Source organism: Lynx canadensis, chromosome X, assembly GCF_007474595.2.
Source record: "Lynx canadensis isolate LIC74 chromosome X, mLynCan4.pri.v2, whole genome shotgun sequence".
Taxonomy (NCBI): domain Eukaryota; kingdom Metazoa; phylum Chordata; class Mammalia; order Carnivora; family Felidae; genus Lynx; species Lynx canadensis.
The window spans coordinates 21,319,096-21,328,387 of record NC_044321.2 but is presented as its reverse complement, the minus strand read 5'-3'; the positions used below and the strand labels follow the sequence as shown (position 1 = coordinate 21,328,387).

At 39.3% G+C, this 9,292-nt stretch overlaps 1 pseudogene; it reads right to left on the bottom strand.

The window, feature by feature from the left end:
• Positions 1-4,864: 4,864 nt before the first annotated feature.
• On the bottom strand, positions 4,865-5,941 carry LOC115506730 (annotated as a pseudogene).
• Between the last annotated feature and the right edge of the window lie 3,351 nt (positions 5,942-9,292).

Below are 9,292 nucleotides of genomic sequence, written 5' to 3'. Positions count from 1 at the left end.
GCCATAACCAGAGTGAACTTGGAAGCCACTCCTTGATTCTGTAAATGTACTTCATTAGTTGTGAAATTTTTGATTACAATCAACTAAGAGCTTGAAAGAATCCGAATGTACAAGTCACATTAAAATGGATAGGAAGTGAGAGGTGCAAGAGGAAGAAGAACTGGGGAGCAGCAGAGGGTCTACCTTCCTCATTTCACATTGTGGAAAATCAACATGTACCTCATAAAGTTGTTAAAGAGACATGTGCTTGTGCAAATTATTAAAAGTAATTTGGGTAATCAAAAAATTGGTTTAAAATAATTTTTAGTGTTAAAGAGAGAGAGAGAAAGAGAGAGCGAGAGACAGCGAGCTTGAGTGGGGGAGGGGCAGAGAGAGACACAGAATCCAAAGCAGGCTCCAGGATCCGAGCTGTCAGCACAGAGCCTGACACGGGGCTCGAGTTCACGAACTGGGAGATCATGACGTAAGCCAAAGTCGGATGCTTAACAGACTGAGCCACCCAGGTACCCCCCCCCCCCAAAATTGATTTTTAGTTACCCCAAATCTACAAGAGGAGGGTGATACACCACATAAGGAACCTCATCCTCCTCTTCCCTAACTTGGGAGTCAATGCATATTGATCGCCTAATGATGAAAGACCACAAAACAGAGAGATAACCAACTGTATCCTTTAAAGTTAGTAAGGAACATCATGAAATACTATAAACAGTCAAAATTATTAGCCGTGGTTTGTAACATCGATGGGACTTGAAAACATTATACTATGGGAAATAAGACAGACAGGGAAAGACAAATACTGTACGATCTCACTTACATGTGGAATCTAAAAAAGACAAATTCATAAAAACAGAGAATGGGAATTGTGAGAGTTAGGGGTAATAGATGCGGACAAATGCTGTCAAGGGTACAAACGTCCAGTTATAAGATGAGTAAGTTCTGGGGATGTAATGTACAGTAGGGTAATTACCGTTAATAATATCATATAATTACAAGTTGCTAAGAGCATATATCTTAAGTGTTGTCACCACAAAATAGAAATGGTAATTATGCGACGTGACGGAGGTGTTAGCTAACCCCTTGGTGGTAATAACTTTTCAATATACATGTGGATCAAATCAACAGGTTGTACCTCTTAAACTTACATGATGTTTTATGTCAATTACACCTCATTATAGCTGGAACAAAAAAATTATTATCTGTGAGGTGTAAACTTATCAAATACCTTATCTTCACTTCTTTTGTCCTCTCACTGAATTCAAATAAAATTTGATGATTTTATTTGAAATCTGTATGCACACTAAAATCCTACCTTAGTATTTTTTAAATTCTAGCTATTCTCCTCTCTATACCTATTAATAAGGAGATATTTAGAATGAAAATCAAGTTATTATAGTTTGATTCTAATAAGAAAATTTTAATTCTTCTTTGTATTTTTGATGGGACTTCATTTCTTGTAGTTTCATTTTTAACATGCATAATTTATTTAAAAATTAATGTCATTAACATAAAAAGGCATATTCAACATTTTTAATGATTTTCATGCTTGCAAATTTATGTGAATGAGATTTTAATTTCCTTTAGCTTTTCTATAAGGTTTTTTTTTCAAGTTTATGTATTTATTTTGAGAGCCAGCAAGAGAGAGAGAGAAAGAGAGTGAGAGCGAGAGCGAGAGAGAGAGAGAGAGAGAGAGAGAGTGAGCGCACACGCACAAGCAGGTGAGGGGCAGAGAGAAGCAGAGACAGAATCCCAAGCAGGTTACACACCATCAGCACAGAGCCTGATGCGAAGCTTCAACTCACAGGCCACGAGATCATGACCTGAGCCAAAATCAAAAGTCACATGCTTAACCAACTGAGCCACCCAGGTGCCCCTTCCTTACTTTCTTCTTCTTTTTTTTTATTTTTCTACCCATTTACTTTTTGTTGTATTTCAATTTTGAGTATAGTTGACACGATACATTAGTTTTATGTGTATAACAAAGTGATTCCCCAAGTTTATACCTTATGCTGTGTGACCATAAGTGTTGCTACCATCTCTCCCTACACAGTATTATAATACCACTGACTGTATTCCTCATGTTGTACCTCTTAATCCTGTGATTTGTTTGTTCTGTAACTAGAAGCCTGTACCACCTATCTCCCTTCACCCATTTTGCCACACACCACTCCCTTTCCCCCTTGGCAACCATCAGTTTGTTCTCTGTATTCATGCATCTGACTCTGCTCTTCTTTATTCATTTATTTATTTTCTTAGATTTCCAATATAAACGAAATCATGTTATTTGTCTTTGACTTATTTCACTTAGTATAACTTTAAAGATATTGTTAAAAAGGGAGATATAAAATGTTACATATAACACAAAAAGTATTTTCATTCTTGAAAGTGCTGAGGATGTTAACGGCACCTAAAAATCATTTTTTTTTAATTTTTTTGATGTTTGTTTATTTTTGAGACAGAGAGAGAGAGAGCATGAACAGGGGAGGGGCAGAGAGAGAGAGGGGGACACAGAATCCTAAGCAGGCTCCAGGCTGTCAGCACAGAGCCCGACGCGGGGCTCGAACCCACGAACCGCGAGATCATGACCTGAGCTGAAGTCGGGCGCTTAACCGACTGAGCCACCCAGGCACCCCTAAAAATCATTTCTTAATATAACCTCCATTCTATCATTTAACATTAGAATGTTCTAATATATATTAATTTCCTTGCAAAAATAATCTAGGTTACTAGTCACTGAAATCCCTAATATTTTATCTCACTAGGATACTTACCATTTATGAAGGAACCATCTTAATATCACTTAGAACCCTGACAGGACAGAGATTTATTATAAAAAATAAGATCAGAAGAAAATGGAAAATCCTGAAGTTAAGACAAGATGAAAGGAAATTTGACATCTGAAAGTGCAAGAGAAATTAAGTAAAATAGATGTTCTGTTCACAGTCATCCATACAAGTATGTGAGAAAGCCCAGAGAGCGTGCAGGTTAAAAAAAAATCATGAAAGTAAAAGGAAATTCCACTTTTACTGAGTTCTAAGTAGTTCTTTGAGGTTCAGTTTAATGACTGAATCCAAATCTACACTGAGTGTGGCAGGAGATCTCTGGTTAGTGAATTGTGGAGGGCAGGATGGTGCACAAACTCACCACTCCACCAATCCCGTGGTCTTGCAAAGACCACCTGTCCTCAGACTATGTTCTCAGGCAATAAAATAGCCCTTCCTAGGTCAAATGAAGCTATTCAGACCTTAGCATTATGTGTTTTGAAGATGAGCAGCATCTTAAAAAGGTAAAAATCCACTATGATTGCATTACTGCCTGGGGCAAAGTGCGAATGGAACTTTCCAAGTCCCTAACTTCAGGCAATGGGCCACTGTACCAAATGTTATTTCTCTTTCCCATTTGATGGTCAGCAGCCAACCTCCAAATAAAATAGCCCTTAAGAAACCCAGTAAAACATTCAGCTTCCATTTCAAACTTATCAGGGAAATTTAGGTACATTACACTACATATGAAAATCAGTAGTTAGGAGAGAAAGAGGTACAGGTTGATTAGTGTGTTATAAGACAAATGACTGATTTTTTTTTCCACTTTTGCTCAACACTGCACTGGCAAGGCTATTAGTTCACACCAAGTCCCTTTACGGCTATTAGGAAACTTGAGAGAAAGCAACCATCACCACCTTCAGTGAAAACACTGAAATCCATGGTAGTATCAGTCAAGATTCTCATCTGGCTAACAAGGCAGCAATGAGATGACACTTTTTCAAAGTTTCCAGTTTGGGGGCACGTGGGTGGCTCAGTGGGTTAAGCGTCCGACTTTGGCTCAGGCCATGATCTGACGGTTGGTGGGTTCAAGCTCCATGTCGGGCTCTGTGTTGACAGCTCACAGCCAGGAGTCTGCTTTGGATTCTGTGTCTCCCTCTCTCTGCCTCTCCCCTGTTCGTGCTCTGTCTCTCTCTGTCTCAAAAATAAACACCTAAAACTTTTTTAAAAAGTTTCCAGTTTGCCTCAGTGAACTACACAGGTAACCATCAAGGGCTTATGAGGCAGCACTCAAGGCCAGAGCCCCTGATCAGACAAAGTGGAAAGATTGTGGGAAGGGGTACTGGTTAAATTCTGAAATTTGTTCCAACTGTGGTCACGTGAAGAAATACCCTTGAATCATGCTGCATCACATCTTATGGGGACTTAGGATGGCTCATTCAGACTTTGTCTATTCAGATCCAGCATGATTATTTGATGTGTTGTCTACTTCCCACTAGAAACCTACTTCCCTTTGCTCCTCAAAACACTATTCTCTCTTGATTTTTCTCCAGCAGCTCTTTTAACTCCTTTGGGATTCCTCCTCTCTCTGCTACATTATTAAATTTTTGTCTACACCAGGCCTAGATCCTCACATCTCTACTAACTCCACCGTCCCTTCTTTAGTGATCATATCCATACCCAGAGCTTTTAAATGCCCCCTAGTCTCATTTTTTATATATTTAAAAGACCTTGGCTTTCTTGCTCAACAACCGTATACTTTAATGTCATTTTTCTTTTAGTTTCAAGTTAATTAGTCTTACTAAGAAAGGCAAGTATTCTTGGGGCACCTGGGTGGCTCAGTCAGTTAAGCAACTGACTCTTGATTTCAGCTCATGTCATCGATCTCGCAGCTCGTGAGTTCAAGCCCCACATCAGGTTCTGTGCTGACAGCAGGAAGCCTGCTTGGGACTCTCTCCCTCTCTCTCAGCTCCTCCCCTGCTTGTGCTTACATGCTCTTTCCCTCCCTCCCTCCCTCTCTCTCTCTCTGTCAAAATAAATAAACTTAAGAAGTGAAATTGTAAATTTTTTTGTAAATTTACTTTTTATTATTAACAGGCTTTAATTCACTTTATATTTCTTGTATAAAACTGTATGGTGGCCACATGTGGAGCCTGGGTTCCCTGCATGGAGACTTTGGTGTGGGTCTTTACAAAGATGGTCAGTGAATTCCTAATAAAAGACTTGGTGAACACATTCTCTTTCCAGAGTTAAGAGGTAAAATAACTGTCGGGGCACCTGGATGGCTCAGTTGGTTGGGCGTCTGGCACTGGCTCAAGTCATGATCTCCCAGTTTGTGGATTCAAGCCCTGCATCAGGCTCTGTGCTGACAGCTCAGAGCCTGGAGCCTACTTCTGATTCTGTGTCTCCCTCTCTCTGACCCTGCCCCACTTGTGTTCTCTCTCAAAAATAAAATAAAAATATTAAAAAAAAAAAAAAGAGGTGAGATAACTGTAGGTCTTGGAAATGGCATCAAAAGAAGCCTTGGTGAAGTCACCCAGGGTGACAGTGCAGGCCCTAGCTGATGTGTAGGAGGCATCAATACTGGCCATCATCAGTAGCTTCTTGGGCAGTGCCTCTGGGGGCATGATGAGGCCCAAGAGCAAAGAGCCACAGTGGCTGGTCACCTTGCATGGAACAGTGTGGGGCCTGCTGATCGTGTTCCCCCAGCAGTCTTGTCCCACAGGGACCATGAAAAGCTTGCCCAGGATTATGGCTCCACAGATGGTACTGGCTACCTCCTTTGAATACTTAACACCCAAGAACGATTCATTCATTGTAATCTCTGATGTCAAGAAATGCCTTGAACCTGGTCCACTGGCCAGCATGGGTCTGCTTTTACACAGGTATAATCTTCAAAACACCATCCTTGCGGGATGCCCCCAGTTGAAAGTCAATGATGGGCAGGGAGAAGAGACAGATTTCCTCAAAGAGACTTGATCTTTATGTCCTTGACCAGGCAGTCCAGCTTGGTGATGGGGATCCACTCCTTGTTCTTGGCCTTGCCTCTGCGAGCTCCATGGCCTTGGCCCCAGATGGTGCTGCTGCTGGAGCCTCCTCAGAAGCCACCCCAACACCCCATTCCAGGGCCCTTGCAACCCCCTCCCCCCAGGCCTTCCTACAGCACCGGCATCATCTGCCATTTAGTGTTTTCTCAAAGAAGAAGTGAACTCTTTGTAAATTTAAATTATTTGCCTTCTCCATTATCATCTCAAACATTCACTCTGGACTGCCAGCTACAGAAACATTATTGAGACCAACAAAAGATCATGTAAGATGGTTATAGTTACTTAAGAATATAAGAATACTCGGTGCAGTAGGTCATGCAATATTTTTCCTCACATGGCTCCATTGTTTCTGTAACTATCTCCAACATCACACTAAACTCATTATGCTTAACACAGAACTGATGCTCCTCTTTACCCCAAAGAGCGACTCCAACTGACCTATCCTTTTTCTACTAACTGGTCCCAGGCATACAAAGTTTAAAAAGCTCATTGACAGCTTTCTCAACCTCCAACTACTCCACAAATTCAATCAATTCCTCCCTCTCAATGCATTTGAAATCCACCTCTGAATTTCCTCTTTAACTACCAGCATCCTAGATAAGGTTCATGTTACAATAGTCTGTTTGGCTTCTTTAATTCTGACACTTCAACAGAAAAAAGTAAACACTTTTACTTCCCACATATAAGTTTATCCCTTTCCCATTTTCTGGGACTAATTTTTGTCCAGGAGGAATGTTAGTAGTCAAGCCAGTAAATGAGCCTCAAACTTGGTTTGACTCTTGGTTTCCTGTGAGTCCTCAATAATTGGATTCCTTTCCTTGTTCTCTATTCATATTTGATTACATTCTGCCACTGTTCTGGAGCCTCTCTTCTAACTGCAATGACTTCACATACATCCTAGCTTCCTAGAGTCTGCTTCTACAGAACACACCATTGGATAGGCCCCAAATGAAGACAACTGCCTGAGCTTCTGCCATCCCGGAAGTGCTCAAGTCTCTGCCGAGTACCAGTACCTCTCCGCTGTGATCTTTTATTTGGTTTGGATTCTAACATGACCTCTTCGAAAAAATATCTGAGTCTAGTCCCATATTCAGAACACTGACCTTGGTTCAGCCTACAGATGTTCCCAGGTCACCTGAGTAACACACAGCAGTTACTAAAAACGAGTAATTAAAGAAAGCTGACATGTTTAAAACAAATGGTTCCATGGCAAAGCTAACCAGATTGAAAAACAAAAAACAGAACATCAGTTTTCACTTTCCATAAATAGGCATTTCTCATGATTCGACCATTAAAATCAGTCAACCAAATGCTTTCATTTATAAATGTCATAAATGTGCAAATTTTTACTTCAAAGTAAGTGCTTTAAAACACTATTGCTAATTGAAAACTGAAAATGTCAACACTTTCCATTGTGTTTTATTATTTGAAACCATTAGTGTTTTATGTCAGACACATAAATAAAACAATGCGGGATCTTTCCATTTCTAAGGTGATACTTGAAAATCACCCAGAATTTAATCATGCCTGCAAGAATACTTGTTGCAAAACTGACCTTGACGATCACGAAAACTCTCTCATCTGACTCTTTGAGGTTTGTGCTGCTTGCATTTTCTTCTGAATGACAGGACGGAAAGTCTTCTCTAATAATTATCAACGTTGACAGAAGATGTAGTTAGTGCCAGGCTTTTTACAGCAGCGGGAAAAGCATGTAGCTGCATTTTTTGATACACTTAGGTGGTATTCAGTAGTGGTACAGAATAGAAAGATACACAGAGGACAGCCAAGTAACGCTAGTGTTTGAAATAAAACTCTGTGCTTCGAATGATATTTTTCCTTAAGGGTCAAACATTTATTTTGATTTAAAAATTCTATTTTTCCCCAAGAGTAACTGAAGACTGTTAAGGTAATGATTCTGCATGTGTTCAAACTTCTCACAGAGCCTTAATGAATACTCCTACCTCTCAATGCTCTTTTGCATTAGCTGAATCCTCTGGCCAATCAAGCCAACCTGTGGCTGGTCCAGCTCATTAGAGCCAGGGAAACTGATTCTGAGGGAATCATTGTACTCAGAGTGCTCTCAAGAGCTTCCTGTCCAATGTCAGGCCAAAGTCCTTGAGTGAAAGCCAAGAGTCAAAGCCAGGTAGACCAGAAAGAAGCATCACATCCAAAGAGGGAAGCAGGGTCACTGATGGCAGAGAGAGAGCCAAGAGTCAGAAGCCAGATGGATATTGGGTTTGAGTGTGATCAAGTGGGAAGCAAACAAGACAGCTTTGGCACAACAGCCTTCCAAAAAAGGCAAGATCAACATGGTGGTCCTTCCAGCTCCACCACTGATATGTGTACAAAAGGCAGTCCAGCAGTACCTTTCAATATGATATGCTCCATTTAGATCATCACTTATGGAAAACAAGTCACTAACAAAACGAACACTTCACCTTCCAATAGTTAAAGTCAGAATCTGTTTCAAGAATTAAAGATGAGTCAATCAAACACAATACAATCTATCTTATCCAAAACTCTATTGACTAACATTCTCTATTAATTGATTCATCTACACAACCATAATGCAATTATAACAGATGGTTGTAAGAAAGACCCTCAGGCTTTACAGCATTCTGAAGTACTTTCTTAGTGATGAACAAATTATATTTTGAATGGTTTGGAAGTCAACTGTAATCTATTTTTTTCTTAAATGAGAAATTAACTCAATTAAGCATTTTAACTACCTACTTATTATGCACAAGAGTCTATGACTAGAAAAAAATGTAAACAGAACACTAAACAGGAGAAATAATGCTTCATTTCTGCTCTCAAGTTGTAAAATTAATACCTGACAGTTGTTAAACACACACTAAGTTCCTGGTACCACTTTTAATGCTTAACATGTATCACTTCCTTTAATCTAAATACCAATTTTAATACCTACTATTATGTTATACTTGAACACTGAGGCTTAGAGGTGTTAAATAACTTAGTCAAATTCACATGGCAGGTAAATAAAGGATCCACCATTCTTGATATACAGATAGGTAGCAGATACACACACGGACAAAAGGATAGAGAAAAGTAAATATTTTTGCTTATCCCTACAATTTTTAAATGACAAACTACATCACACTCAATTTATAATTGAGAAACTGAGACATAAAGAGAAATTAAAAGTCTTAGGGCATAAAATGGAAATGGAATTCATTCCTGGCCTCTGAGGTTAATCTAAAAATGAAATATGAAACATATATAATAAAATATGAAATATATGGAACTCTGAAAACTTCAAAATTTTTGACATACAAAAATGACACTCTCTTATGTCTCAATTGATTACATCCTTCTACAAAACACTTAAAAGCACTATTATATTTCCACAATATTAGAAGTCATATTACCCATACTGCCACTCCCTGTGAAATCCCTAATTTGGTACTGCTATCTAAATGATGCGTTTAGGCATGCACATAATATTCAAATCTATTTTAAATTTAG